Raw genomic sequence first — 21,838 nt, forward strand, 5'->3', positions numbered from 1 at the left:
GCTACCTGCTGAGCATAAATGTCTTTGGTGCATGGATGTACTGACATGAGCATGCTCATATACTCTTTCTCTAAATAATGAGAATAGACAAAAATATGGACTGAAGTAAAAGCTGCGAGAGATATCTGTAGCTGCAGTCCTGCAAGAAAGAGGATTTCTGGTTCAGGGCAGCTTAGAAGCAGTGGGAATAGATGTTCAATATCATTTTGTCTAATATCTGATCTCACCTATGGATGTCTGCACCAGGGAGATCAGGATTTTCTGACATTCCAGGAATCTCTGTGCCACCTTGTGTAGTCTGGAACATTCCTTCCACCTTGCCATACACATAACATGACACATGTTCACTGGTTTTCACTGATGTCATATGATTGCAACATCCTTATCTGATTAGCAAGCTCAGGCATGCATGGCTCATGTTGTATCTCAATTAATTTTACCGACAAACACTGATGTACTAAATCCTGAAACAATGCCTACGTAACTCCCCAGGGCATTGTTTTGATTCCACCCTGGAACAAGGTCACTCTCCTCTTGACAGATGGTTTCTCGTTCTTTATCTTTTCCTAACAGTTGTTTCTTAAACAAGATTTTCACTGTCAATAAACAGAATCAGCGTCACAAAGTGTTTCAAAATTTAATGGCTCCTGCCAGCTGTTGTTCAGAAGTTTAAAGTACATATTTTAATTTTATTGCTTGTTGAATCCAATAGCCAAATATGGATTTAATGTCTCAAAGCTTCCTCTAACAGCCTGAGTACCCTGCAAAACAGAGATGCAGAGGTAGCAAGCACACGGTCTCCAAAGTAAGCCTGACTGCATTTGCAGAGTGACAAACATACTGACCTGAAATTTTCTGACTGCTGTCAGTGCTCAGGCTGCACCTCTCCAGAGCACTGCATTGCTCCACCCTACACACCTCCATGGCCAGATGGCCACACCAGGGACTGGCAGGTGCCTCTCACTACGGACAGCTGGGAGAATCTCCTGAGGAAGATGTGCTTTTACTGTTGCCTAACCTACTTGCTCATACCTCCCACCTGGACGGGAAGACCGTGGATCCTTTCCAGGATGCTTTTTTTACTCCCTGCCTTATCAGCTCTGCCAAAAAAGAGTTCTGAACTATTCCAGGATTCTGGCATGTTGCCTCACCCATCCTGCCTGCTGCTCGCAGCACCACCCAGCCCATCCCACCAATATATCACCCTTCAGGGACCATTACAAGCCACTTGTCTGGAGACCATGATTCTCCAGGCACTTACACCTTTTGAAGCTTTTCTCAGCATCCAGGGTACCTATGGGCTCCTGCCAAGGGGTTCAGCTCCAGACTTTCCTTCCAGCAAATGACCTGCAAGTGAAATGTAGGAAAAGTAGTATCCAGATCATCATCTGCTATATATCAACAAAGCCTCACTAAAGACATTAAAGCTCTACTGGTTTACACCATCTGGGAATTTGGCCACAGGGGAGCACTTAATGTCTGCCTTTATCACAGATATACATGGGAGGAAGGCTAGTGCCCTATCTGCTCTCAGCTAGCATTACCAACCCCTACAGAAATCAATAGGAGCTCTCTGCTCACATCAAGAGCAGAATGATGCCCTAAAATTAGCATGTGTTTGAATCAGTGCATTTTATCTTGTTTGCAGATTAGTAGCATTGAGCAGATATTGAGGGCATCAGAAAGCTAGCCAGTTTAAACAAAATAAGAGTTGACCTAAATTTCTGCTAAGCCAAAACTGATCTTTTTAGAAGGGAGGGTGGAAAAAGGTGTCCAGAAATACTCATGTTTTTGTTCATTTGATTATACTATGCACCTATCTTCAGCAGACAAGAAAGAGTAAAATTTCACATTGGTCTGAACCAGGAGGAGTTATGCTCCTGTCCTCAGAATGGAAGGCTTCAATTCTAATTTGTAGACCAAACAGATAATGACAAATAGGCTTTGGGTGGTTTATTTAAATCCTCCAAAGCTGTGCCCATTAACTAGCTATAAGCTTGGGCAACAACTTGGTTAGTCTAGAGTGTCTTGCAAAGAGAAATCATATTTGCTGTGTAGTGTTTCATATATTTCTGCATGCTATCTCACAACCATATTCTAAATAGCAAAATTGGAGGTAATCTGGAGTGAAATGAAAGTAACATGTTTATTCTTTATATTTATAGTGGCAATAAATTTCCTTAAGGTGCTGCCTTTTCTGTTTAATGCAGTGAGTACCATATATGGGCTGGGTAATGGATGTTTTATGAATACAGCCTTGCCTTGAGCAATTGATTGCTTAATTGAAAAGATTAAAGATTGAAGCAGGCAAAAATAAGAAAGAAAAAAAACTACCATGAATGGACTGTGATTATATATCAATTTCAGCAAGCTAGCAGGTAAATTACAAGTATAATAGAAGATTTAATATAATTAAATCTTCAATAAACAGCCTCTTCCTCTAAGAACACCTCTGCAATATTTTAAAACTTCTGTACTTTGCTGAAAGAAAAAAGTCACACACTCTACTTTGTAGTTTATATTTCTTTAAGTCAGACATGTTTTTTGGGGTTTTTGGGGTGGTTTTTTTGTCATTGTATATTTCTTTTTCTGTGGATAATATTTTTCCTGCTAGAAGAATGTAGAGGGTGTATGCAGAGAACTGTTTCCTCTAGGTCTTAGTGCACTTCCTCTATCTGTATCTAAGCCACAAGCCAAAAAAGATCCAAGTGAGTTGCTATTTCACATTGCAGAAGGGTGTAAGCACTCTTGTTTTCTTTCTGCTGTATTTTATCTAGCTGTGCCTTTTTCTTGTTTATCATAGATATATATATATATATTTTTTTTTTTTTTATCTAATGCAGTCTGTGGGTGAATGATTAGAGATCCAGTGAAAAGCAAAATTACTGAGATGGACTGGTTACTGACATGAGGTGTTTTTGCTAGTGTATTTATCCACTGATTCCACTGTTATGAATAATACACATATTCATCACACCACTGCTTCAAGGGACAATGTTCTCATCCAGGCCCTCTGTGCATTTTAAGTAGCTGTGCCTTCCCCTGAGATCTGGGAGTAAAGGACTAAACTTATCTTTGGTGTAAATTCTACAGAGATCAGTGAAACCACTGAGAGCTAGGATGAATCCAACCCAGGGAGAGAGACTCTCAGGAGGTCCATTTAATCTCTGTCACAGCATGATTTTCCCCAGGAATCACCATAGCCATCCACCTCTCTAACATCCATAATAAATAATTAATCACAGATATAAGGAAGCACTTTGCCTCAATCTACTAATGATTTTAGCTCTGAAAGGGGCTCTGCCATGCTTAAATCCTCTTTACATTGCTTGAGAGATTCAAAGTGCCATTATGATAAAATGAGATAATAAGAAATGGATAAGACAGTACACTGCAGTAGTTATCAGCATTTCCATGGCAATTTTCAGGTGGATCTTCAGCTATTTAAACATCCAAGTGAGGTTCATCTGAAGTCACCTTAGCTGTCCAGTCAACAGAGACCAACACTTCTGGGGGGTTCTTTTTGTATTACAGATGGAGCCTACATGATGCGTAAAGGTTTTGACAGCTAAAGCCAAGCGAGATTAAACCCATTCCTAAATATCTGTTTGAACTCAGTCCCTTCTCACCAAGCTTGGTGTCCCCCTGACTTGCCTTGCCAAGTCTCTTAAGCCACAGTGAAGAGGCAACAGTAGGACCCAGGGATTTTGCTTCAGCCATCTGCAAACACCACAGCTAGAAGCAGGATACAGCTGCATATGTGGAGATAGTCCTCATCTCCAGAGGCCAGCTTCCAGTCTTGCTTAGGTCCTGGCTTGAGATCTGCTAAGTGTGGCAAGTGCAGCAGCAATCCTCAGAGCCAATGTCTTTGTAGCAGAGAAATGTGCTTGCTGCAATCCCTTCCTCACTTGCACAGGGTCTGTCCTCTATCTGACTGACCCCCACGTTATTTATATTTGAGGACACTCCTCTCTAGATCAAAATGACCTGGCTTTTCTTATCAACTGCTGTTCCAGTCTAGAAGCTTCCAATATAAGTCTTTCGTGATAGCTTTAATATCTCTGGTTAATTTCCTCCTTGATGTGCCCTTTTTTATTGCCCTAAGTAATTCATTTCCATCCTTGGCACTGCACATTTTAAGAATTGATTTAAAATGAATACATTAATAAAACAGTATAAATAATGTATGGTTGCTGTATTTAATATTAATAGCCATTAAGTGAGGAAAAAAATTGCATACCTGCAGATGATTTGCAAAAGGATTGTGGGGCCATAATATTACATTTCAAAGAGAGACATTGAGGGTGCCTAATGCTTCCCATCAAAAGAGATTTTTTATTTCAGCTGCCTACAGATTTGTCAGACTTCTCTCCTGCAGAGATTCTTTTGAAAACAGACTTTTGCCTCACTGCTATGCATATTGTGGAAAATATCTCCTAAATAGCTCAGACATTTCTGTGAATGAAACAAGGCAGAAAAGTGTGCTGTCTGCTGACATAAGACAAGCTAAGTGCGCAGAGCTAATAGCACTGTGCTGTGGAGCAAGAACCAGGCAGAAGAGATGTAGCCAGTCTGTCTTCAATGTCCCTGTGGAAATTCATCTCCTCCCTGAAATCTGGCCTTGTGGAAGTGTTTGAAGCTACTAAGCACTGACTTGCTGGAACACCTCTGTACACATTTGCTTGCAGAGGGCATGCACCAGCCTGATACCAAGGAGTCTGTCCTCCTTTCTGTGCACCACAGCAACCTTGAGCTCTTACAGCACTAGTTCTCCCCTCGATCTGAACTCAGTGGGCAAAAGAATCACACCAAGGAGAGCCAGGATAGAGGATGAGGACAGGAGACATGGCAGAAAATAAGACTGCAGGCTGGTAGGCAAGGACCAGAAAGGTAAACTAGCAATTAGAGCAGAGTCCCAATGTGGTGAGGAGACCAGGATTTAGTAAAACTGGGAACTAAGGAGTGTAAGATAGAGAAGAAAACACTGGGAGGGGCAGTTCCATTCACAGAGATGCTGAATTTCCTGCCCCTGGGCATTTCAATATGCCCTTGCACCTGTGTCCCATAGCTAGTGCACAATACAGTGTACCCAGAACTTCTGTAGAGCCATGACCTTCTCAGTGCCCTGCCAGGAGCCCAAGCAAGCAGAGACCTGGAGGTTTTGTCTTGGCTTTTGAACATACCTCTCTCTTTCATATGCTGTTCTACTCTGGAAGAAGAAGAACAGGAAGGCATTTAGGAAACAGCTCCCCTCCAGAAAGTCTACCCTCCCTCATCCTGACCATACATGGGGATCACACACCTTGCTCACTGTCTGGCTCTGCCATCACAGAGGTCAGATGAGATGAGCTGACTGTCTGCTAAGGGGAGAGAAAAGGCTGAGACCAAGGAGACCAACATCCACAGGATATGTCTAGTTTCCAGTAAGCAAGGGGTTAATGCTAGTTGGAGCCCTCACACAGGTGTAGTGAGTCAGGGCCAGAACTGATGGCTGTCCAGGAGGGAATATAAGAAACTTTCATTCTTTAGGAAGGAGGATAGAGGGGAGAAAGGATTGTTTTCACTCTTGATGAACACGGGGTTTTGACCATCAGTACAGGGATTTCACCTCATTTTTTAATGAGTCAGTCAAAGGCCTGCTTTTTTCACACACTTTTCCATGGTGCAGACACAGGCCTGAAAATTTTTCTTATAGTGCCTTTTCCTTACCTGTTTGTGCAGTTGTCATCCCACCATGACCCCATGACTCCCTTGTCAGGTACAGTGAGGAGAAAAGGAGCTTTATGCTGTTTTCACATCACAGAGACCCTGATCAAGCTTCAGCTGCAACAGCTGGGATGCTAGAAGCAAAAAAATGTTGTTCCAAAGATGCTTTATATGCCTCTGTTGAAATTTTGTGAATCTGTTATTAATTTTTCTGTTTGTGTGTGATTATTTGTGAGGCTCAAACAGGAAGGAGCATGTAGTGAGATGAGGGTGGTAGAGCTCAGAGGAGTTCTTCCATGATGAGTCCCTGCAGTGTCTCATCCGTGGGTGATTAGTCCCCCTGTACTTTGTCTTGTCTGGAACTCTTCTCTGTTTTGGTCCCAGCTGTTTCCGTAGTCTCCCCAATAAGAGAGGCTGCTTATTTATTCTTGGATAACCTTCTCAGAAACAGGCAATGAGGATATCCAAATCATCCTAGTGATGACAATAAATTCCCAAACTCGCTGGATCTGTTTTGTATACTGTTCACTTGTGATAGCAGCCTGACTTCAGAGGAAAACAATTTCTGTCATTGAACAGCAATACTTCATCAAGACAAACTTTAGCTATAGGGCTGTCCCATGCCACAACTCAACTTCATCATATTCAGCTAAAGAGGCAGGACTCAGCACCTCCAGATGAAAAAGCAACACTCTAGAACCAGGAAATGAATGGCCAGAGGCTACAAGATACACCTGATCTATTTAAAATATTAAAATGTTTAAAATATTTATGTAAAATAAATAATAATTTTGCTCAGAGATAATTTCATAGGGCGGAGAAGGGTAAGTTGAGTAGACCCTTCTCAGCCCATGCCTACACTGTATCTGATATCCAAGTCCAAACCCCCGACAGCCAGGTGGGAACAAGCTTGTCTGGAGCAGCCCAACGGGGATGAAGTGATCACACCGTGCAGAACAGCAGTTCAAATTCAGCAAAGGTCTGCAGTGATTTTTGCTACCAGAGGAAAACACAGTGTTTCTGCACAGAATGACCCTCACCAGCTCTGCTGCACCTACCTGCCTGCCTGGGTCATGGGAAGGGAGCTGACCCACAGGGGCTGCGTGCCCAGAGGCCACTGTGGGGCCATGGCTTGTCCTGTGTATCAAGAGAGTGGCAAACTGTGCAGGCACAGAGGGGCTGTGCCCACCCCTCCCACAGCACAGCCCTCTCTGTGCAGCCGAGGCTTCAGGGCCGGGGCCATATATGGAGCAGGGAGCAAACATGGAGAGCGTGACTGTTGAAATGCCTGAAGCCTGAATCGCCAGCACTTTCTTGGAAGTTACGCACTGCACTTCCCGGGTGAGCAGCACGCTGACAAACAGCGCGCTTGTCGGTTCTGAGAAACAAAAGAGAATGAAACCGTAAGCTGCAGAGTTGCTCAACCTTTGCTGTGGTTTGGCAACAAAAAGAAAAAAAAAAAAAGAGAGAAAAAAAAAAGTGTAGGAATTTCTTAATACTTACTCAAAGTGATGGACAAGTCAGCTTGGGAGTGAGGTGCATTGGGAACACCTTAACATGTGAAGGAAAGAGGGAGCACGCGAGCCAGGTTTTAGCCAGGTGTGAGAAATGTTGCACATTCAAAAGATCAAGACAAATTGCAGGGATGGAGGGATGGGGACTGCAAGGTCTCAGCTTCCCTCTGAAAGTCACCCTGCTGGTCCTCTTCTGCTCCCCAAGTTTGCCTGACCTCATCTGATGCATCTCTGGTGCTGTCTAATGACCCTCCAGTCCCCTTCAAACCTCAGAAGCTTAGTGGAAGCTGCAAGAGTTAGTTCTTTCTCAGCTCCAGTGAAATGTAAGTCCATGTGGAAGGACCACAATGTAGAGTCACAGCAGCCAATGGAGACAGAACAGGTGTGTGGCTGAGCACAGTCATGTCTGCTGGCATTGAGGGAAGCATGGAAGTATGAGGCACCCTCTAGTCCTTCCAAACAAGGGAACTTCATGTGCTCAACAGAGGAAACAACTGACCACATTATCAATCAGCTGAAGTCAGACAAATGATTGCTGAAGTGGACTCCATGTTGAAGTGGTACCAAAGGAACTGAGATCTCTCTCAGAGTCATCTTTATGTTCACCAAATTACCTGGATCAGTTGAAGATCTGTCATGCCATAGCTGGAAAGTATATTCAGATCCCAAAAGGTGAGACTTTGAAAGCCATGCCCTACTCTGAGTGCAAATGTCAAAGTGCACACACAGCTGTGGAGACATTCCTGGGCAGCCAGGCTGCTGCCTCAGGGGGGTTTTCTTCCTCTTGTTATCACAGGAGAAAAGAGGCTCCTTTCATAACCCTCTGTGTTCCTTTCCCCAAACAGCCGTCAGTGCCTCACGTTTTAGCCAGCTACTTTACAATAAGAAACACCTTTCCAAGCCTACCTTCACTTCATGTGTGCAGTGCCAGCTGTCAGAGCAAAACAAGTAGATTTTTTTCCCATGCCCTGTGGGTTGTGCATGCTGAGTCTGGTCCTTCCAGCCTTTTCTAGCTCCAAAAGACACAAGCCTTGGCACTGAGGCTCAGAAGCTGTCCTTTTCTAGAGGTGTAGGAGCCTCTGCCTCGACGTGCACAGCTAACACATGTGTCCTGTTGAGTCCCTTCCCCAGCAGCCTTGAGGCTATGGTCTTGACTTTGACGTGACCTAGTCATGCTTCTTGCCTGACTCCTGCCTTGTTTCAAAGGCAGAATCTGAGGGTTTGCTGTCACTTTAAAGCATGCATCATCCTCCACCACTCAGTCATTCTGCCACGGGGCTTGGGGGCAGCCTGAGCATGATGCAGCAGTTCAGCTGCCGCAGGGCAGCAGATCCAATCTCTCCCCGGCACGTTCAGCTCTTGTTTGCGGTCAAACCTCTGCTCGTGCTGCGTGCAGATGGTGGCAGGAGTCCACAGGAATCTGCTTAACAAACACACGCCTTGCTAGCTGAGAAGAAAAGGGATTTTGGGGTGGAAAGGTGCTGAGCAGGAGCCATCACGCTTCTTACTTCCTGTTCAGCAAGAAGTCCAGCTCTACAGCCACTCTCAAAGGCTGCAGGCAGAGCCAGGCAGACACTGCCTGCAGGAAACAAATCCCACTTCTCTGAACATGGCTGTTGGTACCCAGCAGAGAGGCTGAAATTCACCTGGACCCCAGGTGGCTGCAGACAGCAGGGCTGCAAACGCCCGGATGCCACCTTTCCGGTTACTGCCTCCACGCTGGGCCTGGGCTGGCAGAGCTGCCATGGCCAGCTCTCCATCCTCACCATGGAGCGGCCTTGCACCCAGTGACCTGTCCCTTCCTGCCTCGCTCCAGCCGTTCCTGAACTGCTGCCCAAGCAGCATGAGGCAGAGCCGTGGCAGGGAAGGAGGCACAACGGCCCGATGTTATTGACTCCAGCCAGTGTAATCTGTCTGCTTTTGTTCCGTTCGCTTGGTGGTGTGCTCTCATTAGCCCCCCACCAACAGTCAACCTGTCAGCAGGTCTGCGCTCCAACTGCCTGACCTCTGACTTCCACTCATTCTTCCACAAATTAATTTCCCAAATTGACAAATTAAAGTGCACAGTATGCCCAAGGTCACTAAATCACACTGGGTTCTGGTAAATGTCAACTAGCGTCGAGGGGAGAAAAGAGAAAAAAAGAAAAAAGAAAAAAAAAATAGGGGGAGGTGAGGGATAGAGGGTAAAAAGGGATAAAGAAAAAAAACTACCATATTTGCTTGAAAAAAATGGACAAAAACTCTGAATTGTAGTTTCCAATTTGCAGAGTATGATGCTGTGTGAGAGCAATTAAAATGGAGGTTCACCCAGCACACAAGAAGGGCCGAAACATGGCTGGCTAGATCTCTGTGCTCCATCAGGTCACCCTGATGGCTTCCCAAAATGGCCTTGGCTGGCCCACAAAAATGGTGAAGCCTGGGCTCGGTCTCATCTCACTTGCAATGCCATCACACTGACATGTTGCAGTTGAGTTTTTCCTGATTCCTGTCAGTCAAATGGGAATGCCAGCCAGAGTCTGGGCAGAGACGTTAGGAAAGCCCGTGCACACAGATACCCAGGGAGAGGGCAGAAGGGCAGACTGACACTGGGAAGTCCCAGGGAGTGAAGAGCATTTACCATTGCACCAAGCCCCATTGAGCTCAGGTGCCAGCCAGCAAGACTTGGCCACAAGGAACCTGCAGGGACATCAACCCCATGACCTTGCTGCCACTGTCACCATGTTGTACAATCTTCCCCAAAGACCAAATTAATGCCTTTGTGCCATACTCTACCCATGAGTGACCATAGACCCTGCAACCCTCAGTGTACCCATGGTCGGTTTGTATTTTTTTGTTTGCCTGCATTGTCTCTGAACTCATGCTTTCTTCTCCACTGCATTTACCCACTGCTCATTTAGAGAAAGCCACTGTGTCACCTCGCAGCTGCTGCTTATGGGGTGATGGAGAACAGAGTTGATACGATCCTCTGATGCTCCTAATGGCCTCTCTCTGCACCTGCGCTGCCAGGGCTTCATCTTTCTTTACCACAGCAGACAGCAGTGCTCCAGGGGAGATCTCACCCCTCTCCAGTGGCATTAATACTTCCCTGCCTCTTGGGAAGGCTGTGACTTATATACCCTACACTCACATTTGTCTTTTTCATGGTGGCATGATATCTATGCTTCTTACTTATCCCATCAACTAATACACCCAGGTCTTTCTCTTCTACGCTTGTTTTGAGCTGATAAGCTTTCAGCTTATAGTGGAAATTCGTGTTATTAGTCCCTAAGTGCATGACCTTGCACTCTGTAATATTGAATTTCATCCCATTTCTAATAGTTCAGCCCTCAAGGTCAGTCAGTGCTTCCTGTATCATACCCTGATCTTGCATAATAACTATGGTCCCAAACCTGCCGTCACCTACAAATTTCATCCCCACACTCCTACATTCCATCACGAGTCCATACTGAAAATATTAAGCAAAATCAGACCCAAGATTATTCCTTGAGTAACTGCACAAACAGTCCCCTTGCTCCAGCTTGATCATTCCCACACCAACATCACTGGTATTCATCCCCTCCTTAGCCGGACCTCCACACATTGTTCTTCTGCCTAACCCCATCATCCCCCATTGAATTAATAATTTCCCATGTGGCATCATATCAAATGCTTTGCTGATAGTCAGATCAGCCATGTTTCCTTTACAAGGAAAATCAATTAGCTTTCTTTGATAAGATATCAGATTCTTCTGGCACAATTCACCTTTGACAAAACCAGGCAGCATATAATCTTGCTTTTTATTTGCGTTCTTTTTTCTGTTCTCTACAGACCCCAAAGAGGTTTGCCTTGCACAGAGTGCTGATGAAAGCACACTCACTGTGCAGACACAAGCAGCAATTGTTGTTCCATTAGTGTTTTCATCTAGGAAAACACAAGAAAGAAAGTGCCACCATTGCAGTGATCCTTCCTCTGCCCTGCTTTCTGCAACCCTTCCCCTTCTACAGCATGGAAGCATTTGGCATAACCCCTGTCCAAATCAAGGTATTGTATATAGTGAAGAATTTGTCTGCACAACCAAAAATTGATGTTCATTAAAAACATTTAAGAGCAGACTAAGACTAGACACTCCTGTTCCATTCTCCCTGCACATGGCACTTTGTGGTCCTGCTGAAATCCCTGGGACTGTTCATAGAGTAAACTATTACTCCATAAACTGGGTTCAGTGGCTGCCATCTGGAGAAATTTTATGGCTTGCCTGAGTTGTTTCTATGATCACTACGAGCAGACATCAGCAAATATGAGCACTCAGCCTACATTTGTTATCCTCATTGTTTTTGTTGCTTATCAGAGCACTTTCCCAAGGAGTTATGCTTTCAATAGGCTCCACTGTAAGGCTGTCCTTTAAAAGACATAGAGTCAATGCCATCCTATCATTCAGGAAGTCATTGAGAAGTGGAGAACTGAGGTTTTACTCTTGCTGCATCAAGACAAAACCACCAGTCTGCGATTACTTGAAAAAAAAATTGTGATTCTGTAGGGCTAAGTTCTGCACTGCCTGCTGTACTGGGAAAGAGGTACAGGACAGGACTTAGGGCACTGACTCCATAGGTAGGATATGAAATGTTGTAACCCTGGTGAGCACAGGTTATTCCATGGTTGCATCATGGTTCTATGAAAGGGATCCCTGCATCATTCACTCTGTAAGCAAAGGACACCCCTCCCATCTTTTCCTTGTCAGGCATCAGTCCTGACACCACAAGAGAAAATTGTGTCTTTTACCTCCAAGGTGAAGCAATGCGTCTTGAATGAAAGCATGGCAATACATTCTCTTAAATCTTAGAGGGAAGCACTATGGTTTTGAAGAGAAATCCCTCTGGGTTCACCCTGCCCACCAAGTCTCTCCTCTAACTTGCAGGAGGGTTGGCATTTACTGCTTCTCTCTGTCATGGGCAATCAGAGCTATGTAGGGAGAGACAAAGACTCTGCCTGTCATTGCTCAACATTTGCTGCAGCAAAAAAAACTAATCAAATAGTCCTGTATATTTTTATGTGTTTGGATAAAAATGGAATCTTCCTATTAGATGTCTGCGGGGAATTGTTATGCACCTTGATTCCTTTGCACCAGCATGTAATCTGGGTTAAAGATCAGCAGAATAAACTCCTAGTCCTAACTCATCTGAGCATGGTCGGGCAGGTATGAATCTGTGCATTTCGCATGAAAATTCCTTTCTTCTTCCCTGCTCCCACATGGTAAAACACAGAGTAAAAGCAAATCAGCATCTGAAGAATTTTATTGGTTTGGGAGGGGAATTTTATCATGATTTATCTGCTTCCCTCTAACAATGACATTGCACCTCTCCAGCTAGAAGTTCATCTCATAAAATACGCTCATCTGAGTAAAAAATTAGTGTCACCCAGAAGTTTAAGCATTAATTTTAAGACCACTAATTGATTCTGCTGCTCTGATATCCTCTTGCAAGGGATTCCAGAGCCTAGAAACAGGCAAATGCTCTGGCACCAGCTGTCTTAAGCCTAAATCTAGTCTCCACCAAAAGTCTGGCATTAGATGTCTTCTCATTTTACATGTTTGCATTTTTAAAACAACATTCCACAGTTTTGAGGCTACTGCAGGCTGGCTGAAGAATCAAGCTGGTGACCTACAATCTGAGTCTTACCCCGGGAGACAAAAAGCAATGACCACATTAGAAAAGAAATCAGTAAGTTATTCTTTACATCAGCTCTGCACCTGAGGAGAATGTGCACCTCCCAGAACATGGATATAAACTAATGTGACCATGTCATTTTTTCTTCTGGGTCCAGGGACCTGTCCAATATAACTAAAGGAGAGTGTTTTGTTTCCATATTGGTTGAAACACATGAAAATTCTACCCTCTTCTTTTAATATTGCATGCTGCTGAACTTACCTTGCTGCTGCTCATGACAACAGTGTCCTCCTGCATGCTATCTTTCCACAAACCACACTGGGCAGGAAAAGCAGATACAAGTGGACAAGTCTTTTACAGCAGCTACTTAGCCAGCACAGCTTGAAGTCTCACAGCACTAACCAGAATCACCTCTCCCATCTTGTAACATATAGTGATTTTAATTTAAGAGAGATCAAGCCTCACTCCTTAGTCCTCGTGTCCCTTTTCACAAAACACGGAAAGCGAAAACCACAAACCACAGAGAATGTAACAAAATTCAACCAGGCTACCAGTTTAAACCTCTAGCTTGGAGCTGGCAGGCACACTCTAGATTTACCCTCGTGCATGCAAAATCAGTATTTCAACCTGTTTCTTTCACAGCTAGCTGTGATTAGAGTCTGCACCTGGGATTTGCTGCTTTCAATGTTGTAAAATAAAGCACAAAAAAAGCAAACACATAAGTGAAACACAGGCACAGGAAAGAAAGGCAAGAGCATTTATTATAACCAAAACTTTGCACTTCATGTCACCAAGTGGACTTGTCAGTCTCACATGCATAGCCAAGGAAATCAACCCTAGACCCCAGAAATTACGCTACATATCATATAACCTGCTGGAATATTAATACCCTTTCCTTTTAAAATCTTTGCTCTCCCTTTGGAGCCTGCCCTCTCACTGGGGATCAGACTGACACATTACAGGCTCAGCTTTCTTTCTGAGCTGACACCTCGTCCAGGAAGAGCTGGCTAGGATGTCAGTCTTTGGAGAGTGCACAGAAAATTCCAATGTGCAATTTGCATATCATCACTTTACTGGAAGGTATAGTAAGAAGAAATAAATACGTCTGTCTTATAGGGCAATACCTTCAGCTTTTAGCCACAAATCACACTTGGATTTAAAAAAAAAAAATTGCACTGAGTTTCACTACGTGACCATCTTCTCAATAATGTTGAGCTGAGAAAAAGCCAGTGCAGAAACAACCACTCCATGCATCTCACTTTCCCCTTCTCCCCACACATATTTGTGGAAATATGTGGAAATTGAAATACTTTATTTTAGGTAAGTCCAATAGTTACCTTTTGAAACCTTCCTGAAAACTGCCTATAGAAAAAGAACTCTGTACAAAATTAAGTCTAGAATGATAAAATAGGAAACAGAAAACCTGAGAGATGGATTAGTTGCTTCCATCATCTTCCCAACATGTAGACTTTGGTCACAGAAAAACCACTACTGAAAATGATAAATTGTCAGGTTTTGAAACACAGCAGATCATTACATAATTATGGCAATTTAATATCACCTCATAGTTATACTAGAGTGACCACCTTGTAAGTATTTTTACCATGCAACAGAGGCTTCATTTCTCCCATCACATTGTGAGTACGCACTTGTACGGACATGGAATTCAATAAATTCAGAGGAAAAGCTACACCTGGACACCAGAAGCCACATACTCATAGCAGTGACCTTTCAAGGGAGCCCCCTTGTAGAAGTTCAGACTGACTGGTGTCTGGGAAACATGTGCCTCTCTTCTCCACAGATGGGTCCTCTTAACTCAGCAATGAGAGTAAAGTCCACATACAGTTCAGCTACTACTGGTGTCTAATTAATAAACCAGCCTTTGGATGATGTCTGTGATCAAGAGAGGGATGAGCCTCAGCTTGCTCCCAGGACCTCAGCAGATCCAGCAGGCAGCCCAGTAGCACATGGAGATAGAAAAAACACTATGAGGCCATGAAGGGAACGTGTTCTGACACAGAAACTTTGACACCTCCTTTGAACAGTGTCCACTCCACCTCATCGAAAAAAAAAAATAGCAAGGTTATGATTTTGTCATCTTCCACAATTCCCTACCTAACACCACTCTAGAAAGACAGAATTCTCTTTCCTGCTTGCAGGGGTGCGGTGCTTCTCTCGGGCTGTCGCCTGCGCTTCCTGGCTAGCTCTAGCACCAGCACCACAAAAAGGTACAGTCCTGTATTCTGGAATACAGTTTTGATTCTGTAGGTCCTTGCCTTGGCAGAAGCGTGAATAATGGGAGAAATAACGGGATGGAACTCTGGGGGGGAACTTCAACTGGGTTTTATTAAATCCACACGACTTCCTTTCAACCAGGAGTCAGCCCCCCAAAGCCCACGGAGCTCCTGGGGTTTCACCTTAAATATTGGGGTGAGGGAGCAGGGAGGATACAACTTGGGACCAATCCAGAATGGGAAGGGATGTGAAGGGATGTGAAAAACTTCAACCCAGCTGAAGAAGGGATGTGAAAAACTGAGTTATTTGCACCTTCTAAAACACCACCATGTTCCTCCATAAAGCCTATCAGAATACAGCCCTCAGTTACCTAGACAAATTTATAAGGGGCAGGCCATTAAAGTTTTAAAAAGTTAAGAATTTGAGAAACTACCTACATTCAGGTTATTTTGTGATCTGTTTGTACATGTTTTGGATCTTGCACAGGAAAGGTATTACCTCAGTGAAACTTACCACAGGAAAGCAAGCATTAAAATTAACTCAAACTTATAAGTTCTGATGGAGGATCAGAAATGTATGAGCCCTATTCTCCCAACTTTTGTTGAGCAAATTCCTTTCTCCTTAGACTTACTTGAATAAGTGGTGCTGGGTGACTGTTTCCAGGGGTCTTGGTTTTTTCTCCAGAGAGCAATACCCATATGACCACAGAATGCTTAAAAAACCAGCTTTACTTACACCAAGGAGGCACAGCTGTGTGCTCAAGAAGAGTTACTTGCATTTTGTATCTTAAAAGTGGGGTGTGTTCCATGTTAAATCCTTTTGTCTGCATTCTTCTTTCCATAAAGCAGAAAGTAAGAAGGCTGTGGCTCCCAAAAGTAGCTTTACATATAGAGACAGACCTCCACATCTGAGACCATCCAGAGGTTTTCAGCCCTGCAGCTCTGACTCCACCTGTCCCAATGGCTTTGTCCCTACTGATTTTGACATGTTTTTGCTGCAGTCCTTTTGTCACTTTCCTACTTGCCAGGCCTTTAAGGGCCTGACTTGCGTCAGACAGAAGCATTTTAAAATCTTTTTCCAGATCTCTGCAGCTAACACTGTACATGGCTAGCACAACTAGGTGAACAAGGACATAGCTGCAAGCTGATGATAGAACCTCTCCTCTCATTCATGGAATACCAGGAAAGTCTATGTGTCTTCAGTTAACTTCTTCTGTAAGAAGACTTTTTTCCTCAACAATTAAATAAAAATGACCCCTAAGTCAATTTACTGAGTGGTAATGACTGTACCTTCCTTCCAGTTTCTCTCCTGTAATTATGGCCAGGAGAGGCCATGCAGATTTAATCAGTGCAAATAAAATGTTGTGGGAAGTTCTGTATCCATGCTGTTGTCTTCCAAGGATCACTTTCAAGAGGTTCTCCTAACATTATGAAGTTGCATCCCTTCAGGTGTAGGAACTGGTGTATCAGGAGCACAACTTTCCTCTGAGATACTTCCTTCCTCTGACTCACACTGATGTTGAGGTTGACCAAAGTGCATACAGGGGCCAAGATGCCAGTGGAGCATCAGTCCATATTGCATTGTCTGAAGGCACTCCAACAGCAGGATAAGACCAACTCTCTCAGCACAGCAGTGACTGAAGAGAGAGCCCAGAGAAGCTTTGAGGGGCAAGCCATCTATCTTGCTTTTCTTTTTACCAGGAAGCATGAGAAATGCCTGCCCTTTCTTAGGTGCTTTTCACTCACTTTGGGGGTTGCTCTATCTCACCACACTTTGCTGATCTGGGCAATCTCAGCACAGCCCAGTGTGCCCCACATCAGAAAGGCAGTGCATCAGCTGCTGATCTGCAGGTGTGAGCCCCCAGGTGTGTGTCAGCTCTACTGCCCAGCAAATTCGGTGAGAGTGGGACAGCATTCCTGCTGCAAAAGTTCAGCCACGACCCACTTTAAACTGAAGGCCATCAGATGTCCATCACCATACAGTGCTCCATCTCCAATGCTGATAGGTGTAGCCAGCCTACATTCTGTGGGGTTATTTTTTCCTAGGGGCCTGTTGGGGGGTTGGGTTTTTTCTTTCCTTTTCTTTCCTTGTTACCTATGGAGTTTTTTCTCATTGTGTTGCTAAGAACCAGGTTATGCCCCATAATCTGGTCCATGGTGTTTTCTCTGTACAGTAAGCTCACACCATCTTTGAGGAGGAGCTGGGATTTCAGTCAGGAAATATCTGAACAGTATCTAAGTAATTTTCAGCATCAGCTACGGTTGGCTGTGTGGTTTCATCCACAGATGAATCATCCTCAAGAATCAACACCCTGGGTGGGGCATGGATGGGTCTCTCTCCTTGCCCCCACCCCCAGTGCTCTGAATACTGCAGTGTTTTGATTTTTAAAACATATGTCTAACAAATGTACCAGTGATAATGAGGAACATGTCAATCTGCCATGTTTCCTGTTCAAATTTCCGTTTTAATTTCTAAAGTTCAAGTACATCTTGATTCCCACAAGATAAACATGAGCAAGTACAACAGAAGTGTGAAGAGGTGAGAGCTCAGAGCTGCAATGAAAGCCAGAACCACTGCACAACACAGCTAGGCTCTGCTGAGGGATACGACTGGCCCAGCAGCCCCATACCAGCCTGATGAACCAGTTAGGTTGAAAGACCTGATCCCCAATTTTGGCAGGGCCTATGCACTGCTCCAATGAGCTTGGTTGTGCTCAGTGTCTAACAGATTTGCTTTCTGCTGCCAAAGAGACAGTGAAAGTTTCTGTGGTCAAAATCTCCGCTTCCCTCTCACACCCCAATTGCATCTAACATTTTTTTTTAAACCTACTCAAGCACCAAGGACCACATAAGCTGACATTTTAAGTGTCTGAACTGCCACGTGCTGTGTCTTTGTTGCCCAGAGTCCTGTCTACCTCAGTGGCTGATGCTGAGACTTCACAATCAGCACAGGGCACTACCACACATAACATGAGCACACGTGCCATCCTTCCATGCAGGTGGGGTGATGTTTCAGGAAATAGATGAGAGAGAGTTTATTCTCTTTCAAACACAATATGCATGCAGAAACTCCTCAATCACCAGCCACACAGCTAAAATTTTACCAACATGAAAATACTATGCACGTCTCTTAGAACACGCTCTTCAGCATTTTTAGTAAAAAGAAAACACCTTGAGTCATTCTTTCAACCACAGGCCAGTTTCTAGAGTTTGTGAGCCAATTAGATCAGCCCATCCTGACACACTTCTCTATGGTTTTGATTCTGAGAACATCTTCACTAAGCTTAAGATTAGAAATTATAAGAAATGGAAGAATCTTGGGGGGAAGGGAAAAGAGAGAAGATGGCTATCTAGGTTTATGAGAGGTATATTCGGAGATTTCAGAAGAATGGCAAACAGCTACAGAAATTTGACTGGTCTTGCCAAAACCCCTAATGAAAAAATATGATCCAGACATCATGGAAGTAAAGGTAGGGAGATAAAATATGAAAATGCTATCAAGAAATTACTTCTGAGATGAAATCTTGTCCTGCTTGCCACAATTGTGAGTAGTTAAATTAAGTAACCAAATTCTGTCTATCACCAATGGGTCAGAATAGATAAGGGCAGTCCACTTAAGCTATTGTTTATCTGTTCATGGCAATCTTTGAGACCTTCTGACATTAAGTAGCATTATCTACCACCTCAAGTTCCTCCTTGTCCTTCTCACAATTGTGCATTTCAGGAGGAGGAAGTGCCACAGTGCCAGCCAGTATCTGGAGTTGTCTCTTTCTCCAAAGGAGACTCAGCCATACTCCTGTTTTGACAATTCTACCATTTGCATGCAGTCAGAGAAGGTTTCCACTGTCCTCCAATGTTCTTATGAAGTTTAATATGGTCAACCAGCCTAAGAAATGGGTTAAACACATTTGTCTCCTATCTCATCTTCACCAGTGCTGGGATTTTTTCCACATCTCTTAACAGTAAGTCTAACATGTAGGTGTCCAGTGTCATTTGTGATGTCTCTGGGCGTCCAGCACATCTAGGGAACAGCTGTACCCTTTGGGAGTGGGAATTGGATGCCAGATGGGTGTGGGGAATTGCACTGCATGCCTCTGTGTAGGTACTACATTTCTTCCTCCTTCTGGACTGAGCTCCCAACCTCTAAGTAACCACATTTGCTTCTCCTACTCTAAAAACACTGATGATGTCTTTTAAAAAAACTTCCGTAATTCAGAATAATCTTGTGTTATAGCTCCTGACGAGCCCTGATTAACGCTTTCTCAGCTGTTTCTGCAGAAAACAGTAAATATCAATAGAGAAAATATCAAGACAAAACTGTAGAATCTGGCAATGGAGCACCCAAAATCCCTGTCCATTTAAGACAACAGCCCTTTATTATTAACAGTGAACTTTCCTCTGTCAAGTCTTTCAAATTCACAATATTCATAATGATGTCAATTATTTATTAGCAATGCACTGAGAACCAGGGATTGATTGTTGCATTAAAACTTATCAACAGCTACTTCTGCTAGGGAAAGGGAAGAATCACTTATAGAGCTGGACACTGTGACATTTGGGCTGGCAGGGGACAGTCTGGCTGCCTCTTGCTTAAGGTTGAGCTGACTGATCAAGTGTCACACCCAAGGTGACCCTGCAAACCCATGGCTTAGGAGGGATTACAGCACAGCGAGATCCTTAGCGACACTCGCTCTTGCCCTCTGAACCCTAGACCCTATGGCTCCTCATCAAAATTTGACCTGCTTAGATAAAAATATCCAGTATTTTTTCACTCTGGAACAACTGGTTTAAAAAATTACTAGAGCCTGGTCTTGTACTGTTTTTCTGCCCTGCCTGTGTTACTTTCAACATGCTGCTACTGTTAAAACTGTAATTTGCTAGCCAAGATCGCTGGCAATGAGAATGTGCCCAATCAGCACATAGTGACATAAAGACACATCATCATATGATCAGCACATTTGATAAAACCAGACCAGTCAGTCCTTTAGGTTACATCCAGAAAAATTGCCCTGTCCCTGAGAGCATAGGAGGAGCAGGAAGCACACAAGGCTCACCAGAACCAGTGTCTCTCAAAAAGTACTGCCTGTGCATCATAACCCATGTGCATGTGTGGTGAACAAACCAAGTTTTGTGAGCAAGCAGCTCAGGGGTTCAGAGACACAGCCAGTGTGAGGGGCTTATGGAGGTGCTATGTGTCAGTCAAACCTCTGTAACTGTCCATGTCTGTGTTTTTAATCTGTTTCAGTTTAAGCTGCTTTCAGCAAGTTTTCACCCAAATGGAATTACCTCACATCTAGGGCAGACAAAAACCATGCATGGCAAACAGCCACCAAGGTTGCCACAGCTCAGCTGACACCTGGCTTGTGTACAAGGGCACTAAGTAGAGGAGGCTCACACAATCATGAGAAAACAAAGAATGCTGGGTGAAGGCTACCTCAGTCCTTTAATATTTTCTTTCTGAAATCCAGAAGGTTCAGGAGGTTGAATTATTAATCTGATGCCACTGATATATATTTTCAATATGAAATCTTTCACTGGAAGTTTTGCTGCCTCGAACCAGAGAAGCCCAGGAGCTGAGCATGGAGTGGTGACATATTCCCTGCTTCAAAGCAAAGCACTCTTTGTGGAGTCTTTAATGATGTAGTAGGCAATCCTCCCAATGAAACCATAAACCTGAAGCCACTGAATGCTGGGGCTGCACAGGATCTGAGTTCTCAAGATACACCAATGGCTGATTACAAAAAAAGAGCAGATGTCACGAGATTTCCAAATTTCTCAATAAGATGTTGAATATGCTGAGTTTTGATTCAGTCTGTAATAAGCCTGTGCATCATCAGTGACTTCCTGCACATGAGGAATATTCATGGCAATTCAAAGCTAAAAAAAAAGCCCATCACTCTGCCAAGAGGAACAGCAAAGGAAAATGCTGCTATCTGAGGACAAGTCAGCTGAGAGATCCCATTTAATCTGGAAGAAGACTGACCACATTTCCACCATGAAATGCCTAGGACACTCAGACTTGGAAGTCTGTTTCAGTTTTATTTCCCATCAGGGCTCACTGTAATCACAGCTCCACACCACAACTTCAAGCATTTGATTTTCTTTCTGTATCTTGACATCCTTTCTTTAAAGAAAAGAAGTAACCCCAGAATTCCTCACTGGAGGTCTGAGAATTGTTTCATGCCTGCTCAGCAACATAAGGCCCTCAGAAGGAAGGTAAAAAGAAATGCAAGGGAGGGTTATTATTAAAAAGTATTGTCCATGGGGTGAGACTATCTCCTGATACAGAAAAAAATCTCTGCACTTTTCAACTGTTGTTACTTGAACTTGTGACGTAGAGGGGAGCTGCTGGCTTTCTCAGCAATTAAAGCTCAGCTATTATTAAGTGTTATTATGTGTTTCCCAACACATTTCCACAATGGAAAAACAAACACAAATACCCAGTGTCTTACCAGCAGCAGAGGAAGCATTTTCAAGCAAAGCTTAACACACCAGGCTGAAAGTCTACTTGATTATACCAATACATAGTGGTGTGATAAAGGCAGTCCCATGCTTGTTCAGTAACTGAAACAAAAGGGTTTTTTCCATCCCATTCAGACCTGCCCCATGAAGTCATCTGGGGTGAAAAGAGTCATAATTGGGCCTTCATTAGCTTTGGGTTGTTGACAGAACTTCCCTCTTTCATGTTCCATCATTCTGTCTCTTCCCTAAGAGAGCGGTGAGGAACCAGCACAGAGAAAAA

The sequence above is a fragment of the Zosterops lateralis genome (assembly GCF_965231275.1).
Source record: "Zosterops lateralis genome assembly, chromosome: 3".
In the NCBI taxonomy this organism is placed as follows: Eukaryota; Metazoa; Chordata; class Aves; order Passeriformes; family Zosteropidae; genus Zosterops; species Zosterops lateralis.